The 26,949-nt window shown below is 48.5% G+C and overlaps 1 protein-coding gene and 1 long non-coding RNA gene across 7 annotated transcripts in view; one reads left to right on the plus strand and one right to left on the minus strand.

The window, feature by feature from the left end:
• Window positions 1–11,042, minus strand: part of LOC144821341 (uncharacterized) — a 399,934-nt gene extending 388,892 nt beyond the window's left edge. For 5 of the 6 annotated variants that reach the window (XR_013608333.1, XR_013608331.1, XR_013608332.1 and 2 more), the window contains exons 1-2: window positions 10,802–11,042; window positions 8,721–8,826 (exon numbers count right to left, since the gene is read on the minus strand). This is a non-coding gene — a long non-coding RNA (uncharacterized LOC144821341). The remainder of the gene's footprint in view (window positions 1–8,720; window positions 8,827–10,801) is intronic. The other variant, XR_013608330.1, reaches the window with a different exon arrangement.
• Window positions 1–26,949, plus strand: part of YIPF7 (Yip1 domain family member 7) — a 623,048-nt gene that overhangs the window by 283,410 nt on the left and 312,689 nt on the right. The gene's annotated exons all lie outside the window — the stretch shown is intronic.

Here is a 26,949-nt window from a genome sequence, read left to right on the forward strand (position 1 = left end):
GAATAAATACAATTTGCAACCCCCTCTTGAGCATTTCAAATGTGACATACGTCACTGGGAATCGCTGCCGCTGACTCTGCTGGGCAAAGCAGCACTTTTTAAAATGATGGCTCTGCCCCGTTTCCTGTATATTTTTGGAAAATACACCGTACCCTGTGAATACCACCTACTTTAAACCGATCGCAGCGCAGGTGTCGGTTCTGCTATGGGGCCATAAACCCGCACGTATACCACAAGCTGGTACAGCGGCGGTATAGCGCTCCCAGACACTTTTCTCTATTACTGGGAAGCACAGCTAAAAGTCATTAATCATTGGTTACATCTTCCGCAATCTGAACCGGCTTTAAAGGCAGACAGAGCACAGTTGGGACTGTCTGGTATGTTGGCCCCCCTTTATGATAAAAAACTATGTCTCACAAAGTTTGGACCGCTGAAGCACACACTCACAATATGGCATACAGCACAAGCCAAGTTGGGATGGCGCGGGGTATTGACACAGCTGACTCCATTGTGGGACACGAAGAGGTTGGGGAAGCTCAGACACACCAGGGGCTTCGACCGTTGGGATGCTATCGGCATTTCGACGATTGGGGATATGTGGCAGAAAGGACAAGTACTACCCTTTGAGACCCTGAGACAGCAATATAAGTTGGCCCCGTCAGAACAATTCAGATATATACAGATACGCCACGCCCTAATGACGGCGCTAACGCCTGAATCGGAGGTCCCAGAAGCGCCCCCCTCGAGGACAGGCTATTGACAGACTACATGCCATTGAAAGCGACTTCCTTAATTTATCGTAAGTCAGTAAATAACTTACCCGACCCAACAGGCCCATTGCGAGAGAAGTGGTCTCATGACTGTGGGGCAATTGATGATTCCGAATGGCAAGAGGCCCTGGCATCTCCGAAGGAAGTGGGCATCCCCACACGCCTCGGCTTAGTGCAGTTACGAATACTACATCGCTCATACTACGCTAGAACCACTCTACACAAGATAGGACTAACAACACACCCATACTGCCTAAGAGGTTGTGGTGAGGAAGGGACCTTTTATCACACCCTATGGGACTGCCCAAGACTAACTGACTACTGGACACAGTTTCAAAGCTTTTATTCGATTTGTTAGTACAAATCATACAAGCAAAACTTATATAACAATTCATTACATTAAAATTATTATAAGAAGGCTAAATTGTAAAAGAGAACTCCAGAAATATGCGGAGAGGACATAATAAATAATAACAAATCTAGGTGTTAATTCATATTTGTAGATATGATGATAACTAAAAACGCAGGGGTTCACGTATAACAGAGGTTATAAACATCTCATGTGGTACATATCCTGACAACTATAATTTTTGGAACGAAATCCAGGCCAAGGACATGAAACATTATAAATAACAAAAATAAATTTGAAACAAAATAAGTACAGACAGGACGGTGTAAAATATGGCAACTCTAAACACTTCCTGGCAGCTGTACTTTTCCAAATAAGGTAACTACGGGTGCAATAAGTACATAAAATAATAATTAAGCATTAAACATTAGAGACTAGGTGGCAGGGGAGTGTAGCTATGAAAACAAAGCCAAAAAATGGTTTATCACAGAAAATACTCTTCCTGGCACTATACAGTTTAAGTCGGGCCGAGAATAAAGAGAGCAATTTGCATAATTATTTGTAACATACAATATATAAAAACATAAGGTACAGACAGGAACATATAAGAATTATGACAATACAATACATTTCCTGGCAGCTGTACATTTCAAAATAAAAGTAGCAGTAAAAAAACAAATATCCTCATTCTCAAGTGCTGATAATAATGCAAGGGCATTCTTAAAAGACCGTATGTTATATTTGATAAAAATAGGTTTTAAATACCTGATTCTTAAAAACTGATAAAATTTGCAAAAGAGTAGAAAATGGCAGCAACTCTGGCGTGAAATGTTGTCACATGGGCAGGGAGTTTCTGATTTAAGTTTCTGTACTGGAAATGCCACAAGGTGGTGTACAATACCCAGCCTAACACGAGTTAGGACAAATTGATGAGAAGGGCGGTTGACCACTGAAAGGTAAGCTTGGAACCCTGATGGTAAACTGAGTTCATTGTAGAATTTCACAGTAGCCAACTTGCCAGACACCTCATCGCGACCTTTCTTTTTATACTTTAAAAAAGTTTGTTTGATTTCTTTTTTGGGTATGTCAACCACCGATTCAGGGTCAAGGAAAACATCGATGTCAAACATCTTTTTATACCAAAAGTGGATATATTTCAGCCAAAGGATACGTGATGAGAAGTCCAAGCCTATACAATCAAGAATAATTTCTTGAGTGAATCGAGTCTCTGGCTTAGCCCAAATAGAACGCCATAATAAAAGTGGGCGAACGGCTGCTAAGTCAGAAATAAACTCGACCCCGACCTCATCATGGACTAATTGAACAGAAGCAGAATGGGGGAGGCACAACACTCTTTTTAAAAACTTATTTTCATCTTTTTGTAAAAGTGTGCCATCTGTGTGGCCCCACACACCCGCCCCGTACAATACAGAAGGAACACAGCGTATATTATATATATTAATCATATCTCGGATACTTCTTGATCCGAGTTTAGAAGCAAAGCGAAATACGCTGCTTGTAGTTCGCATCATTTTCATCCTGATATTATCGAACTCGGATTTCCAGGATCCGTCATTGGCATAGGTGATACCTAAATAACAAAATGATTTAACTTGGAGCATTTTGTCATTGTCTAAATAAAAACTAGACTTCAGTTTATTAGCGGACTGACCACACAGCATAACAAAGGTCTTTGATTTATTGACACAGAGTCTCCTATTTTTGATGAACAGCATAAAACTGTTTATGAGACGCTGTAAGCCTATCTGGGTGCGAGATAAAAGGACAGCGTCATCCGCATATAATAAGATTGTGACAGGATTGCCACCAATCAGCGGAGCGTCTGCCGGTATAGTAGCTAAGGTGCGATCAACACAATTAATAAAAAGAGAAAATAAAAGAGGGGCTAATACGCATCCTTGCCGGATGCCCCTTGATACTTTAAAAAATGGTGTGCATTCACCACGGGTACCGTATCGGACTTTACAAGAAAGTTTCTCATAGAGTCTTGCCAAAAAATGGACTATTTCTGACGGTGCTCCTAACTCCAGTAAAACCTGCCAAAGAATACTATGATCGACTAAGTCGAACGCGCTGCTCAAGTCAGCAAAACATAAAAATAAATTGCCCTTTTTAGCTACTGTATATTTGTTGATTAAAAGATCCAGATTTACGCATTGCTCTAAAGTGCCCATGCCTTTCCTAAATCCATATTGCACCTTGGTTAAAATATTCATGTCTTCGACCCAAGTTTCTAACCTTATGAGCAGAATTCTGCTCATAACCTTTACTGAGGCGTCCAGTAAAGAAATAGGTCGATAGTTGGCGGCCTCAGATTTGCTTCCTTTTTTAAATAAAGGGATAATAACCGATTGGCCCCAGGAAGGGGGAATGTTACCTTCAGCTGCGCAATTGAAGGTCCTCACTAAGATGGGGGCCCACAAGTCAGGTGCATCTTTTAATAAGTCCATTGGGACCCCATCGGGGCCCGGGGCCTTCCCTCCCTTGCTGTTGGTAAGGCCTTCCAGTCCCTCATCCAGGGTTATCCCCAGAGGTAGCGGTGTCCATATGGACGATTCAACAAGGGGTGGTGTTAATAAAGTCCCTGCAGGGTTAAAAATTTTTGTAAAATGGGTAATCCACTCCTCACATGCAATATGAGAGGTGATTTCCGGGATGCCTTCTGTATTTAAAAATGGGCTGTTGACTGTTTCCCAATAGAGTTTGCTGTTTTTTGTCTCAACTGCTTCGTTCAACTTATCCCATGCTTCTCTCTTTAAGACCTTTTTCCTGTTAGTAATGGCCATTTTATAATTGGTCCTTATTTGTTTAATTCTATTGCCGTCTCGTGGTTTAGACTTTAAGGCAACCTTCAGATCCCGAAGTGCTACAGTACAAGAGATATCAAACCAACCCAATTTTACAATTTTGTTGGTTGACAATTTTTTCCTGAAGATACCCTCAATGACAGCATTAATACTGATAAATTGTGATAACAAGAGATCAGGATCAATAACGTCATTCAGACAGTAACTAATCTCAGCTTTGCAGCTAACAACGACCTCCCTTTGTTTGGCCGCAGAATTGGCCCCTGTCCATTTAATCCTCGGGCCATTAGGTCTGCTGGAGACAATTTCAGTGGTACAAAATTCCCTGGTCTCTATTATGGCACCTCTACCGGGTATGGTTACACAGATGCTATTGTGATCACTTAGACTTTCCTCTCTCACATACAAGTTTAAGTAATCACCGTTACTAGAAAACAGGATGTGGTCGATAAAAGTCCCAGCTTCCCTCCCCGTGAAAGTAGGGCAGCTGGCATTCTGGTTATTTTTATTGCAATTTAACAGGACTAGATCTAATTTAAGTAGCAGTTTGTTTAGGACAGAGCCATACTGGCAATGAGAAAAGTGGGGAAAATCCTCGCCCTTATTAGTGCCCCCACTAGGAGTATCCAACTCCATCCCAAAACCACAGGGATTCCCCTTAGATAAATGGCATGGCTGCAGGTTAAAATCCCCAGCCCAAAGGATGTCCGTCGCCTTGTGGGAAATGGCCATGGCCTTGGCAATTTCTTTTTCCAAAGGGAACAGAATATTCCCTCTGGTAACGTCAAAGATGTTATTATAGAAATTGACTAGTACCAGGTCCGTACCCTTGCCACATTCAATCCTTAGCACCTGGCTATGGGCACCCACAGTTGAGCTACTTCTAACTTTGTAGTTACTCAGTCTATTGGATAGAAGTATCAAGAGACCCCCCTTTGCCCTACCTGAACTAGATTTGGTAGCATTAAGACAATAAGATGAATAGCCTTCTACATTTATATCCTCCTGGCTCCAAGTCTCCTGGAGGAGGACAATGTCAAACCCCTCTCCTATAAACCTGAGCCAAAAAGGGGTATTTAATTTTCCTGCAATACCAGCGATATTCCAGGAAATCAGAGTAAGGTCTGCTGACTTAGAGGCCAGGACTGTAGTCTGGACTATAGTCCTTGGTTGTTCAATTACTGACCTCCTGGTGGGAGATTCAGTAATGATGGGATGGTTACTGGAAGGGAGTTGAATAGAAATACCCTCCGAGACAGAAACCCTATCTAAACCCATTAGACAACTTGGGGATACAGATGCCGCGGTAAGGACCGCTTGTCTACTGGTATGGACGGATTGCACACCTAAACCAGATCCTGACTGCCTATTGACTGGTCGAGTAGATGGTGGTGGGACATAATGTCAGTCAACCATCTCCAGGCAGTCATATCTGTTAGATGTTTGAATACCTTGCCACCCACCTTCTGCATAATGATTGTTGTTGGGATACCGGGGGCGATGTACCCATTCCCTGCCCCTATTCTGTTGGGTACGCCATGGGTCGCCATAATTCCAAGAATGTTCTTCGGTCATGGCCCAGTTTGGCGGCGGAATTGGCCAAGACTAACTGACTACTGGACACAAGTAATGAGAAATATGTCTCAATCGGAGGGAGTTTCCCTGCTGCCGGATCCTAGGCGCTGCCTCTTAAATATATGGGAGCCCAACGATCTCACACGCTCCCAAAAAGGTTGGATGACGATGGCTATGCTATTATCTAAGAGAAACATAGCACAGAGATGGGGTGGGGCGGAAAGACCTACACTAGCGGCTTGGAAACATGACATGGATGCAGCAATGATTTCGGAAAGGGCGGTGTTCCGCAACAGGGGCTGTCCTAACAAATGGAGTAAAATTTGGGGGGCATGGAATAAGTATAGAGGAGACATCTGCGAACCTCCCTCGGATAATGATGATACTGCCTCAGATTCAGATTAGGACTCTAAAACCTCTAAAAGCTATGAGAATTCCTACTTTAACTGTTGAACTGAACTATGCTTGTGACTGTGTAATAATTGTACTTGTTTCTGCTGGAAGGATATTGTGCGACATCTATTACGTATACTTATTGAAAGTTATGATGCATTATTTTGAAATACAAATAAAATATTTCCAAAAATGAAGTTAAGCCCTTTGACACCCTTTAGCGGCAATACGCTATGGCAGATTCAGAGCGGTTTCGCTACCTGCAAATTCGAAACGCAGTGCAACCAGCATTGCCCGTGACTCCTCCACACCTGAGTATTCGCCACTGAAGGACAGGTTGCTAGACGGCCATTTACCCGAGAAAGCTATCCCCCTGATTTAACAAAAATCTCATCAACAACTTGTACGATCCTCTACTGTCCTCCCTGCGAGAGAAATGGGTTGGGGACGGTATTGAGCTAGATGGCGAGAGTTGGCAGGCAGCGGTCTCCTCCCCTAAAATGGTCACCATCCCAGCGCGTCTCCGCCTGGTGCAACTAAAGATTTTACACAGAACTTACAACAAAGGTCCCCAATTGGCACACATGGGTGGTCCTGCAGGAGGGGGTGCACTCAAATGGGCACGTTCATGCACATAATATGGCATTGCGACCCGATCCAGGAGTACTGGTGCAAAATTCATGGAATACTGAGCGAAACACTAGAGGTCGGAATTATGCCGGAGGCCCCTAGATGCCTTCTCAACATTTGGGAACCCACGGACCTTAAGTCACACGCCACACTATGGGTCACATTGGGCTGCATGATCACCAAAAGAAACATTGCCCAACTCTGGGGAGCACCACATGCTCCTAAAGTTGCGGATTGGAAGAAAGATCTCGATTGGTGTATGTTGAGGGAGAAAACTGTGTACACGGCTTGTGGCTGTCCCCGAAAATGGTTGAAGATTTGGGCCCCCTGGAATGAATACCGTGGCAATATATGTACCCCTCCCTGTACCTTTGATCGTGAGGATCTCCCCTCCCCGTTAATTCCAATGTATTATCCTACTATATCTGTATGTATCTTGATTTCGCTGTACTCCCTGGTATTGACCAATGTGAAACTGTACCTCTATGTCGAGTATGTTTAAATAAAAAGATTTAATAAAAAAGAAAATTTAAAAATTTGGAGTGCCTTGGTGAGATCCTTTTGTGTCGACAAAAAGAAAATCGTTCAAATGATGGGTCACTTTTGTATGACCTGATCTGAATGGGAAAATCTATTGCAAAAAAGATCTACAGTGTTCAGAAAAGCTGACAAGAGACTGCACAACCCATTGGCAAAACTTTGTCAACCAAGAAATGTCCTTGAACATGTATGCCAATTAATTCAAAGTCTTGTGGATGAACTGGAAGTAACCTAAATGCGAATTTAATATCACATTTGGCTAACTCCGCTCCTGAGCCGGCCTTTTTCACCAGATCAAGAGCTACATCCACCGAAGCAAACTACACAACAGTGTCTTCTTTGGCGATAAAATTATTCACCGACAAACCCTGTGGCCAGGATAAATGTTGTTTCATGCAAAATTCTCCCAAAGTCATTTTAGGAACTACTCCTAAAGGAGAAATGATAAGATTGGGAAGAGGCCAAGAAAGGAAGGGGCTGGCCATCCTACCCTCTGCAATTTCAGAGTGTAATTTATGAGTAATGACCTGAGGGAATTGCTTGGCAGAGTTCAAGTTTTGGGCAAACCTGCATTGTCTTGGACCCTGATTACTGAGCTTAAACCCCTCCTTAAACCCCAACTCCAACTTTAAAGCTTTCTCCCTGCAAGCATAACACTGAAGCCAATAACAGAGCTTTGGAATATCCGTTGGTGTAACTGATTTTAATGTAAGTCTGGAATGGGGCACCCATTCCTCTCCCTTGACTAACAGGGAAGCCGGATGCTTGTTCGCTAAAACATTGCCAACAGCGTGTTTGCCCCCACATTTAGAACATTTGTGCCTGTATTTGCATGGATTCTTCTGACAGAAACCCCTGTTAAAATTCCAGCAGGCTCCTGTAGCGAAAGCTGGAGATTTTTCCCAAGTCCACCCCTCCTGGGTCTGTTAAGAAAGGGCCAGGGATCAATAGCAAGCCCACTATCAGCATGCATCGCAGGAGTAGGAGTCTGAGGATACATCCATTGCACCCATAATTTGTTATCCACCTCACCCCAAGGTTTTTCTGGAACTAGGATTAGACAGGCTCTGAACTCTTCATCATAATGTAGCCAGGCAAAACCTACACATTCTGTCTGAGCCTTTCTGATTGTATCCAAGTATTTGAAAATTGAAACCAAAGGATCTGGAAACCTTTCCCAGTAAACACTTGCAAAAATCAGAAAGGCTGAGGTCCAAGAGTCAATATTAGTGAGGACCCTGGGCCTTTTAGCTAGCTCCCAAGCCTCTTCCCTAAAACCTTATTTGGAATGAATCTCCCTATGCAGTAACTTGAACACATCCACAAATTCTCCATTCCACATTTTTTTCTTTGGTATGCTTGTTAAGATGCGAACCTAATGGCATCAACAGCCCCATATAGGGAAGCCGTTTTAGACCTTTGGCTTTGTCCTTACCATCCTTCTCACCTTGAGAATTTGTGTTAGATACCAACAATGTGTCTTGAGCTGTATCGGGTTTTAGAGAAAATACATTCTGTAACCTTGAAGGAGACTCACAACGGCAACAAACCTTAGCCTCTGCGGCCTTTCCAACAACCCGTCTGCTTTACGTTTCCTATAAACTGCATTAGAATGAATACCAATCATCGGCTCACCTACTTGACAGGGTTTGTAAGGTGTCGAATGCTTCTTCTTGCTGGCTCCCTCAGGTACCTTGGAATACCGCTCTAGCTCCTTCCAACTCCTTTCAGATTCTTTCATCTGCAAAATATTAGCTTGGGAAATCTTGTTTGTAATCCCCCCGTTTGGAAAGAAAAAGGCTGTTAGACAAATCATCCTCGCTAGCAAGCTCACTCTCTTCCAATTCAGATAACTCATCATGACCATTAGCATGAACCCCCTGACGAGCCCCACTGCATTATGGTTGAGCACCATCACCCACACCACCATCAAATTGTCTCCAGTTCACCGCTTTTTTGAACTGAGAAAGTTTGTGGTTGGGTAAAGGCGTTTGAAAAATCACTTCAGGATTTTCCGCGTGGTTGCGACAAGCAGAACAGGACACTTCAAACCTGCTCAAAGGCAGTTCACTGCCCCTGATGCCATTTTGCAGCCTTCGAAAAATGTTCGGCTGCAAGCCACTTATTGTTGCAGACATGGGGGGGTCCCTTAATACGGTCAGGTACTGCAGCACTACTCTTATCCTCATGATCAATCCACACCCACCTACCTCCCCGAGGAGGCTTGCTACCTGCCCTGACAGAAAAAGCATTTTCGCCACCAGCCTCAGAAGCTGAAGAACTAACCTTAGCGGTACAAAAGGGGGTTGTTATGGACGGAGCATCTGAACCGTCCATCACCACCCCCTTTTGTACCGCTTTGTTCGCCATAAGTTGGCAGGGTATGCTCAGACGTTGAGTCCCTTGCTCACTTTGCCACTGGATTCAAGCAAGCCTGGCTGAAGACGGCTGGAATGCCAGAAACTGGTCCGAGGAAGCTTGATTCCGGTCCAGGGAAGGCATGGTTTGACAGTTCGGGCTGGACTGTTCCCATGAGGCACAGGGTCAGACTGATTTGCATATGGCCAGGTCTGAACTGGGGTGGCAGAGTGGGCTAAAGAACGGTGTTGGATTAAACCCAGATCTATTGACTGGGTGTGAGTGTTTGATTGGTTCAGATGCTCCGTCCATCACCACCCCCTTTTGTACCGCTTTGTTTGCCATAAGTTGGCAGGGTATGCTCAGACGTTGAGTCCCTTGCTCACTTTGCCACTGGATTCAAGCAAGTCTGGCTGAAGACGGCTGGAATGCCAGAAACCGGTCCTAGGAAGCTTGATTCCGGTCCAGGGAAGGCATGGTTTGGCAGTTCGGGCTGGACTGTTCCCATGAGGCACAGGCTCAGACTGATTTGCATATGGCCATGTCTGAACTGGGGTGGCAGAGTGGGCTAAAGAACGGTGATGGATTAAACCCAGATCTGTTGACTGGGTGTGAGTGTTTGATTGGTTCAGATGCTCCATCCATCACCAGCCCCTTTTGTACCGAAGAACTAACCTTAGACATCCGATTAACAGGTAAGCTTACACTGTTTAAATCAGAACTTACCACAGAATGACTTCTTGGAAAAACCTTTGAGGAAACCTCAGTAGATAAAGCCGCACTATTTAAAGATAAATTGCTACTATCAGAGTAAATGACAGGAGAAAGGGGCCTCTCGCAAGAACCAGAAACCCTAGCCTTAGCCAAATGAAATTAAGTCACAAAAGTGTCACGTCTGGTAACCAAAGTTGAAGAAAATTATCCTGGACATGACCACATCTGTTTAAATTGAACTAGCCACTAGATGGCGCCAACGCATTACTGTCATCCAAAATAATCTCTTCAGAGACTTTAGCTATCCCCGTAAGGGAAGCTGGTTTTCTGACACACTTTCCCCTGACTGAGCGCGTGCGAGCCCTCCCCCTCCCCTTCTCTGCAACGGAGGAAACTGGCTGCTGGACAGAGGTAAGAGTGGAGGCTCCCTTCAAAACCTTATACATGACACTAGTAACTTTTACAGGCACAACTTCAGGAGAACTGTCAGACACGACACAGGCAACTACAGCAGAGGAAACCCTTTTCTTTAGTGAAATACCAGTTCAAGCCTGACCCAAAACACCAGGGGCTAATAAATCCTCCCTCCCAGCCTGGCACATTATCAGAGGCTTTGGCCATCTTTACTAAATAGAACAACCTACCAAAATCAAGACAAAAACGGCCGCACTCCTCGCCTCCGCACCCCCAACTGACACTAATTAGAAAAAGGCGTTTGAAACCGCTGCGTTCTAATGCAGGCGCCTTGCCTGCGCGTACTCACTCTGGGGCAATACCATTCCCGAATAAGCCCGGGGGTTGACATTCTTCGAATGCCACCCCCAAGCCCCCCATTCTCCTCATACTGGCTGCTCTGCAATTCTCACGCTTTCCTTGCTGCATTCCTTGTGTGTTTCTTGGACTGTCTGATGGCCACGCTTCACAGCCACACTATGCTGGAAGTCACAGGATCGTCTCCCAGCGGCAGACAATGGGGGCTTAGGGGGAGGCAGCCGACCGCAGGGAGGTACACCCCCCATGGCGATTTGGGAGGGCTGTGGGGGGGGATTGGCTTTGCAACCTTCCAGTATTTTCGATTTGGGCTACATCCTAGTAGGTTTTTATAGCCCAAATTTATATAGCCCATTGTTTCCTCCTCCCAGACACCATTTTAGGTTTGGTGACTTGGTGGCTGGGAGCTTAGCCTCCCAAATTTTTTTTTCCTTTCTGGTAATTGGAGTTTTGCGCTATTTAATTTCATTTAGCGTGATTAGACATTGTGGTAGTCCTTACTGTGGTTATGGAGGACCAACGTGTCGTTGAGGCTTTTCGTCTTTTGGCAGAGGCAGGGAGAATGGATCTGGTCGTCGATGGGGGGCCGGCGCGTCCGCTGCGCCAGGCCTCCGCCGGTGTGGCGGCTGCTGTGGCGGCCTGCTCGTCGCCGCGGAAGAGAAGGGCGAACTCGGTAAGTGAACGGGGCCGGTCCTGGACCCGGAAACCGTCCCCTTCTGAGGCGGCGCGTGCTATTGGGAGCGGGGGAGTTATGGCCATGTTGAGCGACCCTCCGCGTCAGGCAGTTGCAGCAGAGGTCGCGTTAGTGTCTCCGGCAGCGGGGCGGGCAGTGTTAGAAGACCGCCCGGTGGTTCTTGTTTCGGCGGGAGATGCCTCACGGAATGCGGGTGTGAAGCGGGGAGGCCGGAAAGCGACTAAGAAGCGATCCGCTTCCCTCACTGCGCCGGAGCGTGTATCTGAGTTTTGGGAGGTCGCTGCCGTTAATAGGCCGCGAAGAGGCTCTGTACAGCTGGGGGAGGAGCGGAGCGTTTTAATGACAGATGAGGAGCACGTGGGGCACTTGTTGTCGCCTGGAGGGCGACGTTTGGCTGTTCGTGATGTAGGGGGCAAGTCAAATTTACATGTCGAGGGGTCAAGAGGTTGGGAGGAGTCTGGTGCATTAGAGGGGCATAGAGAATAGTTTGTGGAGGTGGAGGATGCTGGGGTTGAGCAGTTTGGGGAGGAAGGGTTTGTGGGCAGTCCTTTGCTGTTTTCTACACCGGCCTCTGTTCAGGGTGATGTGTTGTCAGGGGTGGGGAGTTCTAGGGGTGATGGTGAATGGGCCCAGGTGGGGGATGGGAGTTCTATCAGGAGAGGTTCTTTTTTACTGGGTGTGGGGCAACCTGAGGTGAGAGTCACTTTGGGTGGTGCGGCTACTAGTTCCTGGTCTGTTTCAGCGGGGGGAGCGGGGGTAATTTTGTTCCTAGTTCATTTCTTTGGTGGGATAGTGTACGGGAGTCAGCAGGGTGTTTACAGGGGTGTGCAGTTTTGGATACTTTTACATCTTGGTCTGAAGATTTGCAGGGCAACAGGTTGTATGGTCAATCTGGTAGGGTGTGTGCAGAAAGTGGTATTGGGGATAAAGGTAGGGGTGAATCTCGAGTGGTGGAGTCAAGGGTTGTGGAAGGGGCTCTGGGTTTGGGTCCAGCTTCTGCAGTGGTGGCAGCTAGGCTTGAGTGGAGTGAGGAGGAGGAGGTAGGGAGTTTGTCACAGTGGGCAGGTGCGGGCAGGGCTGTGCATTTTGGTGGGGTACGTAGGAGGTCAGCTGGTGCATTTTTGCCTAGACAGCAAGGGATAGAGGCGTCTTGGTTTTCCAGGGATTCCAGTACACCAGTCCAAAATGTGTCTTTTCGCGGCGGTACGGACTCGGTAGGGCGTTGCATGGCCCGTTTTCGCCGAGGTGAAGGGAGGATAGAGCCTAGCGCGGCACTTTCCGTACCACCGAGGGAGCCCGGCGCGGTTGGGGTGAATCTCGAGTGGTGGAGTCAAGGGTTGTGGAAGGGGCTCTGGGTTTGGGTCAAGCTTCTGCAGTGGTGGCGGCTAGGCTTGAGTGGAGTGAGGAGGAGGAGGTAGGGAGTTCATCACAGTGGGCAGGTGCGGGCAGGGCTGTACATTTTGGTGGGGTACGTAGGAGGTCAGCTGGTGCATTTTTGCCTAGACAGCAAGGGATAGAGGCGTCTTGGTTTTCCAGGGATCCCAGTACACCAGTCCAAAATGTGTCTTTTCAGGCTTCAGAGCGGCAGTAAGGACTCGGTAGGGCGTTGCACGTCCCCGTTTTCGCCGAGGTGAAGGGAGGATAGAGCCTAGCGCGGCACTTTCCGTACCACCGAGGGAGCCCGGCGCGGTTGGTACATGCGGGCCTGGCGCGACCTCACCAGCCCCGACGAATAGCAGGTCAAGGTGGTCAGCCTTGCCGTCGGCTATGGAGTCACAGAGTCAGCGGGTAGGGGAGCACCGGCGGGTTCAGTCGGCTCCCCCACAGAGAGGATTTTCAGAGCATATGAGAGATGATGTTGCTAATGTTGGGCTGGGTAAGACCCATGGTGAGAATGCTGGGCTCCAGGTAGTTGAGCCAGTTTTGTTAGACTATGATGACTACAGCTTGGAGTAAGGTGAATTACACGAGATGGAGGGGGGTGGACCCTCTCATATGTCGCATAGTGTTTTACAGGTTCAAGAGGCAGTCCAGCAGGTTCGGGACAGACGAGAGTGCGGCCCATCGGTGAGGGCTCCTCGGAAGCGGAATGTACAAGCAGTGGCAACGCGGCGGCTGGAGTCCGCTAGAGCAGTTTCTTTAGAGCCAGGTGAGAAGAGTGTACCACAGGCCAGACCTACCATGGTGTCTGTGGGGACAGCGGTGGAAGGGGTTGGGGGAGTGGGGGAGGGGAGGTTGCTTAGAGGTAAATATGTCAAGTATACAGGTGTGGGCACTGATGACAGAGTCGGGGCTACAGGGGCAAGGTGGAGAGTGGGACTAATTCAGATGCTACAGGGTGGGTTAAAGAGCCGCTTGACAGTAAAGAGTTGAAAATTAAAAAGCTGCCCTATATGGGAGTCACTAAACTTTTGGGCGCTCATTTATTGTTGGCGACAAAGGAGCGCATTTGGAAGGGTGAGTATGTGGAGATATTGAAGCTTTTGCACCGTGAAGTCAGGTCTAAAGAAGGTTCTAAGGAAGAGGAGTATGAATTAGCAAAGCGCCCTAAAGTGCCATTGACTATTGAGACTATTGAGAATTGGACAGCGGCTTTTCTAATATATGCAAGTGTTTACTGCGAGAAGTTCCCAGAGCGCAGCGTTTCTATATTTAAATATATGGATTTTATTAGAAAAGCGCAGCTTACTGGAGGGGGGTATGCATGGGCCCAATATGATGAAGAATTTAGGGCTAGGATGCAGAGGCAAAGTGGTGGGAGTTAGATACAGATTTATGGCAGCATACGCTGGGGGCAGCTTCAGGGGGCAAAACCATATTTACAGCTAGTGGTTTGCCTTTAATTTATAGGCCCTTTCAGACCAAGCCCACCCGGGGTGGGGTGGGGAACTTTTCAGTTACACAGTCAGGAAATGGGGCTTGCTGGGACTTCAATAAGGGGTTGTGCACTAGAGAATACTGTAAATATAGACATGAATGCTATGGCTGCGGTAGGCGACACCCCCTTGTTAAATGTTGGGGGCCCAAACTTCCAGGTAGCCAACAAGGGAACCAGACGGGTGCAGGTGCTTCAGGACCTTCACAGCAGTTTCAAGGGGGTCGGGGAGGTAGAGGGGCGCAGGGTCCGGGCCAAAGGGCTCATACGCCAGTTAAGCTGACGCAATTATAATGGGCTCTCCAAGATTATGAGGACGCAGGAGTTAAACAGAAGCTACTAGAAGGTTTTCAATTTGGCTTTCATCTAGGTTACCTGGGGCCAAGGCAGAGGCGTTGGGCGGACAATTTGAAGTCAGCATATGAGCATAGTGCAGTGGTGCGGGAGAAGCTGAGCAAAGAAGTGCGTGAAGGAAGGATGGCCGGCCCTTTTGATGACTGGCCGATCCACGATTTGATAATTTCGCCTATTGGCGTGGTGCCTAAGAAAGAGCAGGGGCAGTTCAGGCTTATTCAGCATTTGTCATGGCCGGAGGGTTCTTCTGTGAATGATTTCATTGATGAGGAGGCCGCTTCGGTTTCATATTCCTCGGTTGACGTGGCCATGTCACTTGTAGTGACCGCGGGCGCAACTGCGGAGATGGCTAAGTGTGATATTAAGTCTGCATTTCGGTTGCTTCCAGTTCATCCAGATGATTGGTGTCTTCTGGGTATCCATTTTGAGAACAAATGGTACGTGGACAAAGCATTACCGATGGGTTGCTCAATGTCATGTGCTCTCTTTGAATGTTTCAGTACTTTTTTGCAGTGGCATTTCACGCACCATTCAGGTCATACGCTGGTGACGCACTATTTAGATGATTTCTTTTTTGTTGGGTCCCCGGGCTCCGCGGAGTGCCAGACAGCTCTAGACACTTTCCATGGGCTCATGGAGGAACTGGGTGTGCCTTTAGCTCCAGAAGAAATGATGGGTCCTGCTACAGTCCTTTCATTTTTGGGCATTGAAATTGATTCAGTGGCAATGCGGGCTCGCTTGCCGGATGATAAAAAAGCGAAGATGCTGGTATTGTTGAGAGTTATGTTATCGAAACAGAAAGTGAAGGTGAAGGAGATTCAAGTGTTTTTGGGACACCTTAATTTTGCATGCAGAGTGGTGAGAGCAGGGAGGACTTTTTGTCGAAGATTGGGTAGGGCTCTGGCTGGTCAGCAGTTGCCTCACCATCGGGTACGCTTGTCAGCAGGTGTCAAAGAGGATTTGTGGATGTGGTCATTTTTCCTCACTTCATTCAATGGTGTGCCACTGGTCAGAGATGTGGATTTTCAGTGGGATGTGCAAATGTTCTCGGATGCTGCGGGCAGCGAGGGCTTTGGCCTGTATTAGAATGGGAGAGGGTGTGCAGAGAAATGGCCAGAGGAATGGTTGAATGGTGGAAGGAGCATAACATTTCTTGAGCTTTTTCCGTTGCTAGTGGCATTGACACTTTGGGGGGAAGATTTGGCACACAAAAAAGTTGTGTTTCGAGTTGATAACATGGCTGTGGTAGAGATTGTTAATCGGCAGTCAGCCAGGGATGAGCAGATATTGAAACTACTGAGAGTTTTTGTGCTTGGCTGCTTGAAACATGACATTAATTTTCGAGCCTTGCACATACCCAGTGTGGACAATGACATAGCGGATGCTTTGTCTCGTTCACAGTGAGGGAGATTCCGTGGACTGGCCAAGGAGGCGGACAGATTACCGACCCCAATGCCAATACAACTGTGGCATGTAGGCAATGTCAGATATTACAGCTGTTGGTAGGTTCTTTGTCTGTGTCCACGCATGCTGCATATGATGATGTGATTCAGTTCATCTTGGATCTTATGGATAAGGGTCTGTCTAGGGAGACTATTGCAGGGAATTTGGCAGGGATATCCTTCATGGGTAAACTCTTTTGGGGTTATTCTCCTTCGGCTGGTGAGATTGGCAAAAGAATGCTGGAGGGTTGGGCCAGGGAGCGGGGAGGTACACAAATGTCTAGGGCTCCTTTATACTGGCAGACGCTGGCACGAATATTAGAGATTATGCCTTCTGTTTGCAGAGATGATTTTGAGGCTTGTTTGTTTGCCATGTTGATGGCGTTCATGTTTTTTGGGGCCTTTCGAGTTTCAGAGTTGTTGGGTTCTAAATCTAAGGGAGGGGTTTACTGGCGTGACATTTTTTGCTCGGAGGAGGGTGTGCATGTGTGGCTTGCTAGCTCTAAGACTAATCAGAAGAAGGTGGGAAAAGGGGTGTGGTTGGAGGCTCGATCACCGAAAGTTACCTGCCCATTGCGGTTGGCTCGCCGTTGGCGCACGCTATCTGAGGGTCACGATTGTGATCTTGTTTTTCAGCACATTAATAAGGCGCCTGTTACAGCGTATCAATTGCGCATGGTTTTGCGTAAAGCTTTGCAGAAGATTGGCTTGGATGGGGAGCAATACGGATGCACTCTTTTAGGATTGGTGCTGCAACGGAAGCGTATAATAGGGGGTGGTCTCAAAGGGACATCATGCGTTTAGGGCGCTGGTCTTCTAAGTGCTTTCAGCGATATGTGCGAGGCAACGCGGGGGAGGTGCACGCGTCATCCTCCTTGCCTTGAGTATTCATTGTTATTTCTTTTACAGGTTCAGTAGCTGGGCCCCGGTCTTGAGAGGTGACGGTTTGGATAGTGGGGCATTCGTTCATCAAATGTGCCCGGGTTCAGGCGGCTCAAAGTTATTTTGGAGAAATGTTAGGATTCAATGCTAAAATGTTTAATATTGTTTGGAAACGAAAAGGGGGGATGCTTTGGAGGGAACTTCTTCCATGTTTAAATAGGGGAGTGGTTGGAGGTTGTTGCCCGGATATTTTAGTCATTCACTTGGGTGAGAATGATCTTTGTGGAACTAAAGGAGTGGTCCTGTTGCGGGTGATTAAGAAGGATTTAGCTTTCATTAAAGAGCGTTGGTCTGGTTGCCATGTCTTATGGACGGAATTGATTCCGCGTAGGATCTGGAGAGGAGCAATGAATCCTAGTGCGATTGACAGGGCTAGGAAGAAGGTGAATGCTGAAGTTTCCAGTTTTTGCCGTCACTTGGGTTTTGGAAGAGTGTTTCACAGGGAGATACGTTTTGAGTCTGTTGAACTTTTCAGGGATGACGGGGTTCATTTATCCAGAGTAGGAATGGATCTGTATTTGTTGGAATTAAGAGAGGTTTTGGCGAGATCTTTGAACGTACATCAGTGAGTTATACTCGGAGCACTGCCTTTTCCTACGGGGGGGGGAGAAAGGAGGGGTAGTGTTACTCCCCCACCTTCCTGGGTGGCGGGGTCTAGTTGTTTCGGGGGCAGTTTGTGGCAGAATTTTGTTGATTAAGGGTTAGGTTGTGTTATTGGCAGGGAAAGGATAAGTTGGTCATTTGTTGTCTGTTTACACTTTTTGGGGGTTTGACAGAGGTGAAGGGGCAGGCATAGGAGTTGGTTAACGAAGGGCCTGGTATTTATAAGTTATTGGGTGGATATGATGATGTAATGTTTTATAATGTTGTAATGTTTTGAAATGTTGTATTGTATGGGTGGGGGAGGGGTCATGACATTTTAGGGGAGGGGGTGGGGGCGGGGGTAGGGGTATTTATTTATTTAGTGAGGTTTAGTTTCGGAAGGCTTTTGCCTAGGTTGATTTAATTTGTGATGCGCACCTGTTCCAATAAAGCGGCCTTTTCCACATTCAAGTTTTAGTGGTCTGCTTTAACCTCCCCCCTCACCTCTCCCTCCCAATTGTATCCTCATTACGCCATGCTCATTTGACAATCTAAAGGCGATGCAGAGAGAAATTTGGATCGGTGTGTCTCTGGTTATTGACTGTATACCTGACTCATTCTGGGGGCTAGACACCCAGGCCAGGGGAGGCTAAGCCGGACCCATTAGGGGCCCGGGCCAAACGCCAGCTGTAGGCGGGCAGCCCCGCCCCGCCAATTTAAATAGCCCGCTTATGAGCGCAAGAGCAAACCCTCAATCCGGGGGAGAGCGGAGGAGGCACCAGGGGGGTTAAATAAGGGGTAACAGGCCTAGATACGCACATACCCTCCCTCTTCATAGGAGAGAAGAAAGAATAGAAGACCCCTCCTCCACAGATGACAACAACAAAAGGAATTGGTGTGTCTTCGCCATTGACCCTTGCCTCTGAGACTACTGGGGCTACTGAAGAAGATAGCCCGCAACCTGGAAGACGGCAGGCCCAAGGGGAGGATGGCGGCAGGCTTAACGATGGAGCCAGCACAGCGGCGTTGATGGGGGCGCAGATTAATCGGGTGTGAGCTCTGGTATCACTTTAAGATGGCCGCATTGTGGGTTGGTGCAGGCACTGGTGGCCCCAAAACGGTGGATTACCTTGTGTGTTTGAGGTAAGCACAACAGCACTGCTCCAGTTAGCCAAAGGACGCGGGGTGCAGCGTAGCCTGGGGTGAATGTGACAGAGAAGCGAGCATTGTTGTGTTTTTAAGGGTGGTTGGACGCAGGTGAGAGATAAAGGGCACAAGATTTGGCCGGAGGTTCCAAGGTGCCGCATCCCCTCTGCCCCACCTCTGGGAGAAGCTATCTTGGCATCCAGTAGGCCACATCGCAGCCGAGAGTAAGTACCGTCCCTGTCCCATTTGCAAGGTGGCAGAACCAGTGATTATTTGTTAAAATCATTGCTGTAATGTACGGAGTTACGGCTACGTGACACAGCCAGCATGTTAAAAACATATGTGAGCTCCAGTGGCGCAATAGGGTTAGCGTGCTGCACTTATACAGCAGTTCTGGCACTGATCCATGCCAACATTGTGGATTCGGGCCTCACGTGGGGCAGCTGGGTGGGTTACGGTAAAAGTTAAAAACCCAGAAAAAAGAATTGTTGTGTTTTCCCAGGGAGTTCATAGCATGTCTTCTTACTCTTTCAAGCACAGCTAAAATAAATGTCTTCACTGTACAATAAACGTGCTTCCTATTTTGCCAGCTCTGCAGCAGGGCCGAGACTTAGTCACGTCTGCCAGCTTGTATGGGTGACTTGCTCACGTAGGTATCTGGGGTTCTTGGGAGCCCTGCATAACTAAGTCAGAGCGGGAGGAACTGGAAAGAGTAAATCGAAGCTCAGAACTGTGACACAGATATAGAGAAATCAGGAATCGTCTTCCCTGCAGGCAGAGAGAGGTCGGCTGTCATTCACACCGTTCCCCTGCACGACTCGGGCAGCAGCCAGAAGACCAGCCTGGGAAGGGAGAGGCATTTGGTAACTATCTCTTTAGCATTAAAATTTCCTTTCCTTGCCGACTTAATTACATTTGGTGTATATTATTCCTGCATGGGCTCTTGTCCTTCTTCATTACGCTCATGCACCGCTGGAGGGCAACCGAGAGTGCTCTTTTAACTTTGGGGTTGGGAATGGTTGTAACACCATTCAAGGGTTTAAACAAAAGAGGATTTATTTTCCTGTGCACAGTTGTCTGTTTATATGTGTAGCCCACTAGTTTCCATTGACAGTACGTAATGACCCCTAGTGAAAATATAGTCTCAGCTGGCTCGAGAACAGATTTTACCCAACAAATAAATAATTGTTGAAGACCCTTGTGTTAGATAATGATCAACTGTTAAGTTAGTCATGAGCTAATACCGCTGAAATATGCATACCATATGCAGTAAAGTAGCTCTGTGCACAACAAGAAGCCTAGCTACAGGTAGGGATCTGTAATGACCGGATTTCCTGACCAAGTTATCAGCTCACCCAAACACCACAAACCCAGTCATCACGTAACTTCATCCCTTCCCAGACCCTATTTACAACAGTACCTGGGGTACTTACCTGGGAATGGGGAACCCACACTATATACAAGCTTGCACAGCTAACATACCACTAAATCCTAGAGAAACTACGGAATTCCATCCTATATCCTATAATCTCACCTTATAGCCCCACAACAATCTGGCTTGGGCTAATCTACTCTCACTCGTGTCGGAGAGCAGCTCCACGTATAACGCCCTATCCTGAGCGATCTCCCTTTATAGTGTCCCCACTTGTAGTCCCACGGCAATATGACCCGGATTACTCTACCCCCTCTCTCTCTTCGGGGAGCAGCTCCAGCATATAACGCCCTATCCTGAGCGATCTCTCTTTATAGTGCCCCCACTGTCCTATTAATACCTCCTGCTCTCTATTGGGAATTTTATGAGGAACCTAATATCTACTGGAAGTATCGATCTCATATGAATTATTATAATGGATAGGAGATCCGATCCTCACACACAAGAACTGCCGAATTATTACATTCAAGAATTATTTCCTGATATGATTTACACTCTCCCCTGTCATCAGTTACCTTCTCAGAAGGGAATGTCCCATCCTTCTGTTCGTCAGCACCTGGCTAAAAAAAAAGGTTAACTCTATCATGGAAACAATACTCAGATGCATTTATTAAGAACTGGGGTCCCTTTATTAAACAATAAAAATAAACATTGCATTCATAGTAGCATCTAGCAACCTAAGCATAGCCTGAAAAGTAAAGGAAAGAGTTAATATATTTGCGCACTACAATAGCAGGACAGACTTCACCTTATAATTACGTAGTCCGGGTCTGGCTGTCATCTGGGTCCCTCTCTCATCTGTGCCTCGGCTCATCTCAGACTCTGCTCTGCACCCACGGATACCCATCTGCACCGCTATGCTCCTTCACCTCCGTCACACCTCCAAAGCATTGGAACCCTTCTCTGGTCTTCGTCTCTGTCTCTCAGCTCTGCACCGTCCAATCTGCACTGACTTCTCCTCTCCCACGAACTGTCTTCACTTCCAAGCTTCAATCTAATAGTATAGTTTCCACTATTCTGAGAACCATCCGTCAACTAACTTCTTCACTCTGATTATGCCAATTCTGGCTACAAACTAACTCCAACTGCTCTAACAGACCAATCGACGGGAGAATTTCGGTCTCTTCAAAGGATCATCTGCGTGTCCAAGAATCGTCTCTGTCGTTTTTCTCTCAAAGATCGTCTTCCTCCTCTACCAAGAATCATCTCACTCCTCTACCTCTCTGCATTTCGATAATATAGAGAGCTCTTCGTTCGTGGAAATTTCCAGACAGTAACCTGCCGCCCACCAGACTTCTATACCAAGCCCCGGGCTCTCGACGCTCCCACAGTGGCCACCTGTTGTTGCATCTTAAACCCGAGCTCCGTTTACATTCCTCCGATAAGGGCGAGCTCTGACCGGTTCTTCTCCAGCGAACAACAGCTAATAACTAAAATATCACTCTTGACCTACAAGCGCCTCGGGCAGCCGAGGCAGAAAGGAAAATGGAGTCTCTCTCGTTTGGGCCTTGCAGGCCCGAAAAAGATGAAAGAGACGCATAGCTCTGTCAAAGTAAGCCCTACCAATAGGTAATATTGAGTCAGGAATAAAGCATTGACCTCCTAATGTTAGGTTAGGTTAGGTTATGTTAGGTTGTCTTGTAAAGTGCATGGCTACCCCAGCAATGGGGCGTCCCAGCGCTGTAGACCATTGGGGAACCCGTCCTGGCTTTCCCTGTGAGATGATCCCTGCTGGGTATCTCCAAGGTGAAACCAGGCATCCCCGGTGTATGTGGGGGGCCGTTGTGGAGATGTGGCAAGCTAATGCCCAGAGTTGCCGAGTGTGATCCCTGGTTAGAGTAGGCACCGAGGCGAGAATTATCGAGTCCGCTGACCCTGATACACGACCCTGCCGCGTCGGGAATTGAACCCTGATACCGGGCCGTCCTCTGCTTCCGGGTCTGCCGCCTCTAACCAGTGAGTCACACCACTCCACTCAGGCCCGAAAACGATGAAAGGGGCACTGAATTATGTCAAAGTCAATAGGCAAACTCTAAGAATAGGCTAAGAATAGGGATCTATCCACTATACTAAGATGGTAGTAGACCACAGTCACCACCACTCAGAAAATAGAACAAATTATCCGGTCACTACAGGATCAGAACTGCCGGAGGCAGCTTGCATCATTCTCTTCCAAGCATCCTAATATCAATCACGGAAATATACACCATTGCTTTAAAATACAGTCTTTATAGATTTGACCCACTCTTGCCTTAAGAAAAGTCATCCTAATTTTGTAAAAAGGCTTTTAATAAAAGAAATCCTTTGACTTTTTGGAAAGGAGTGTTTCTACAAACTCACTGTTAGTTTCGGGTCTGTTTTTCAAACCTCTGCCAATTATTCAATACGTTTTGTTGACCTGTTTTGTCTCACTTAGACTTTTACTTATATACATAAGTGAGGGAATGCCCTGCATCTCTTCAAAGAATAAAACTCTGTCCACAACTTGCACGTCCTCACATTTACAGTCGGAGATGAAATAACATCGCTAGAGAAATGTTAATTATCTTCTTTTAAAATAACGTCCCTCGAGTAGCCATGCTCCAACGAGTACAAATTAGGACATGCATTCTCACTTATTGTGTCTGCATGGAACAGCTTATACGAAGTAAACTGGCGCATTCCTGGTTGTCTGTAGATGGCGCTCTCGAAATAAATAGTTCAATAGATTTCCGGTAAAAGTTCAGGTACCCGTACTTTGCAGCATCATCTAATAACACGTGTCAATGCATGCTAGTATTTCCCCAAAATATTCATAATGGAAAATCAGTGTAACCAGTGGCAAAGCCAGTAGGTCCGAAATTGGTGGTCAGACTTTCATTTTGTCAATACATGACTTGTTTGGCATGGGTTTTCGTAAAACCTTATGGGAGAATGAGCTGCAGGGCCTTCAACATTATAAGAAATATGGGCAAACGCAGGTCCGGTTTGTCATTCTGTGCCCCTGATCTCTGTTGCCTCGTTTTCTTGTGTGCCCTGTGCCCCCTCTCGCCGTTTTGTTCATTCTGTGCCCCTGTTCACTGTGTGCGCCTCGTTCTTCGTTGCCCCTGTGCCCCCTCCCCCGCCTCCCTCCGTACCACCATCTCCCGCCGCTGCGTCCATATGGCCCCGCCCCCCGCTGTCCCCATTCGCCACCCCGCTCCCGCCGCCCAGCTGTCCTCCCTCCCACAGCCCCTCATATGGAGGCCGCGCAGCAGCCGCGCAGCGGACACGCACATCGGGCGCGCAGCTGCCGCGCCAAAGGCGCACCTAAGGCAAGCCCGTCTGCGCCCGTCCACGTCTGGACCACACCCAGCGCCAGTAACCCTGGCCCCCACTACACCCAGAGCACCCGACTGAGATACGACTCAGCCGCCCTCAACGCACTCAACACTGGACGAACACCCACCTGCTACCGAGCCACCCCGAAGCGAACCCACGGACCCTTCACCTGTCAAGCCTGCAAATACACCTGCCTCCGAGCCTGCAGACCACCAACCGGACCTCACAACAGCAACAACCACCTCAAGTGCATCCTCCTCAACACACGCTCTGTCCACAAACATGCCGTCGAACTGTGGGACCTCCTCGACACAACAGCACCAGACGTCGCCTTCCTCACAGAAACCTGGATGAACGCCTCCTCGGCCCCCGACATCGCCATAGCCATCCCGGACGGCTACAAGATCACCCAGAAGAACCGCGTCAAACAAACCGGAGGAGGAATCGCCATCGTCTACAGGAACACCATCAACATCAGGACCATCACCGAAGACACACTCTCCGCCGCCGAACACCTACACTTCCAGATCCACACCGACCCCAAGACCACCCTTAGAGGAACGCTCATCTACAGACCCCCGGGCCCACGCACAACTTCCACCTGGAAATAAACAGTGACAACAACACCACCACCCTGCTCGACAACCTCGTCAACCTCGGACTCAAGCAATTGGTGAACACCCCCACCCACATCGCCGGGCACACGCTCGACCCCATCTTCTCCGCCAGCCACCACGTCTCCTTCAGCCACTTCTCCGGACTACACTGGACCGACCACAGATGCATCCACTTCACCTTCAAAAAGAATACATCCCACCACCGCACGCAACTAATCCTCCGCAGATGCTGGAGCAAAATCACCAAAGACCAGCTCCACTCAACGCTGAGCCAGAACCCGCCAGCCGACGCCGCCGACACCAACAACGCAGCCCACAACCTCGCACAGTGGATCACCAACTGCGCCGACAACCTCGCACCACTGAAGAACCACCCAGGCATGACCAGCAACAGGAAAACCTCATGGTTCACAGACGCCCTCAAAGAATCAAAGAAATCCTGCCGAACTACAGCAAACATGACAGCCCTCAAGATCGCCACCCGCGAACACCAAGAGCACATCTTTCAAAGAGCGACTAGACAACATCACCCACAACAGCAAGAAACTCTTCAACATCGTCAAAGAGCTCTCCAACCCCGGTGCCAGCAACAACGACATCACACCATCACAAGAACTCTGCAACTCCCTCGCCACGTTCTTCCACCAAAAGATCGCAGACATACACGACAGCTTCGGACCCCAGACTCCGCCTCCAGCCACCCAACCAGCGACCCCTACCACCACCCTCAGCGCCTGGACCCCCATCATCACTGAAGACACCACCAACGTCATGAACTCCATCCGCTCCGGCTCCCCCTCGGACCCATGCCCCCATCATATCTTCAACAAAGCGGACACCATCAACGCACCCCATCTCCGAAACATCATAAACATCTCATTCACGTCAGCCGCCTTCCCCGAGAGCTGGAAGCACACAGAAATCAACGCCCTGCTGAAGAAACCCACAGCGGACCCCAAAGACCTCAAGAACTTACGCCCCATCTCTCTTCTTCTTCCCTTCCCGGCCAAAGTCATCGAGAAGACCGTCAATAAACAGCTGACTGCTTTCCTTGAGGCAAACAACTCACTTGACCCATCCCAGTCCGGATTCCGGGCCAACCACAGCACCGAGACTGCCCTCATAGCAGCCACCGACGACATCAGGACCCTGATGGACAACAGAGAAACAACCGCCCTCATCCTCCTGGACCTCTCGGCAGCCTTCGATACCGTATGCCATCGCACCTTAATAACCCGCTATTACAACACTGGGATCCAAGGAAAGGCCCTGGACTGGATCACCTCGTTCCTCTCTGGCAGAACCCAGAGTGTCCGCCTCCCTCTCTTCCACTCAGAAGCCACTGAGATCATCTGCGGCGTACCCCAAGGCTCCTCGCTCAGCCCGACCCTCTTCAATATCTACATGAGCCTCCTCGCCGCCATTGCACGCAAACACAAAATCAACACCATCTCCTACACCGACGACACCCAGCTGATACTCTCCCTCACCAAAGACCCAGCCACCGCCAAAACCAACCTACAGGAAGGAATGAAAGACGTCGCAGAATGGATGAAGCTCAGCCACCTGAAGCTGAACTCAGACAAGACGGAGGTCCTCATCCTCGGGCAATCCCCATCCGCCTTGGACGACCCTGGTGGCCCCCAGCTCTGGGCTCCGCGCCGACACCCGCGGACCACGCACGCAACCTGGGATTCATCCTGGACTCCTCCCTCACGATGACCAAGCAAGTCAACGCCGTCTCGTCATCATGTTTCAACACCCTGTGCATGCTCCGAAAGATCTTCAGGTGGATCCCCACCAAAACCAGAAAGACGGTCACCCAGGCCCTCGTCACCAGCCGACTGGACTACCGAAACGCCCTATACGCAGGAACCACCGTCAAACTACAGAAACGACTACAACGCATACAGAACGCCTCCGCACGACTCATCCTCGACATCCCTCGCCACAGCCACAGCCACATATCCGCCCATCTTAGAAACCTGCACTGGCTCCCCGTCAACAAGAGGATCACATTCAGGCTTCTCACCCGCGCACACAAAGCGCTCCACAACATAGGCCCCGAATACCTCAACAACCGCCTCTCGTTCTACACTCCCGCCCGCCAGCTCCGCTCCGCCAGCCTCGCCCCCGCCACCGTTCCACGGATTCGCAGAACCACCGCCGGAGGAAGATTATTCTCCTACCTGGCAGCCAAAACATGGAACTCCCTCCCCGCACACCTACGAATGACCCAGGACCACTTCACCTTCAGGAAACACCTCAAGACCTGGCTTTTCGAGCAGTAGCACCCCTCACCCCCCCACCCCCCATCTCAGTGCCTTGAGACCTTCACGGGTGAGTAGCGCGCTCTATAAATGTTTCTGATTGATTGAACTCCGCAGCTGTTACAGATGCCCCTAGGTGGAGCAGCAGCCTCCACAAGGAGCCCAAGGCAGACCACGTGAAGAGGAGGCAGCCCGAGCACCACGTAAGAAAGATCGCGTGCACGGCTGCTACCACGGTGCCACGGGGATCCAGACATCCTCGTCACCAATTGTGTTTGCTGCGGCACTCGTGGTAATTACGGAATGTGCTGCAGCAGTGATAAATCAGTGAGGCAGGGCAGCAGGTGCGCACTACGCAGGCCGTGTA

This window comes from Lissotriton helveticus, chromosome 2_2 (assembly GCF_964261635.1).
Source record: "Lissotriton helveticus chromosome 2_2, aLisHel1.1, whole genome shotgun sequence".
Taxonomy (NCBI): Eukaryota; Metazoa; Chordata; class Amphibia; order Caudata; family Salamandridae; genus Lissotriton; species Lissotriton helveticus.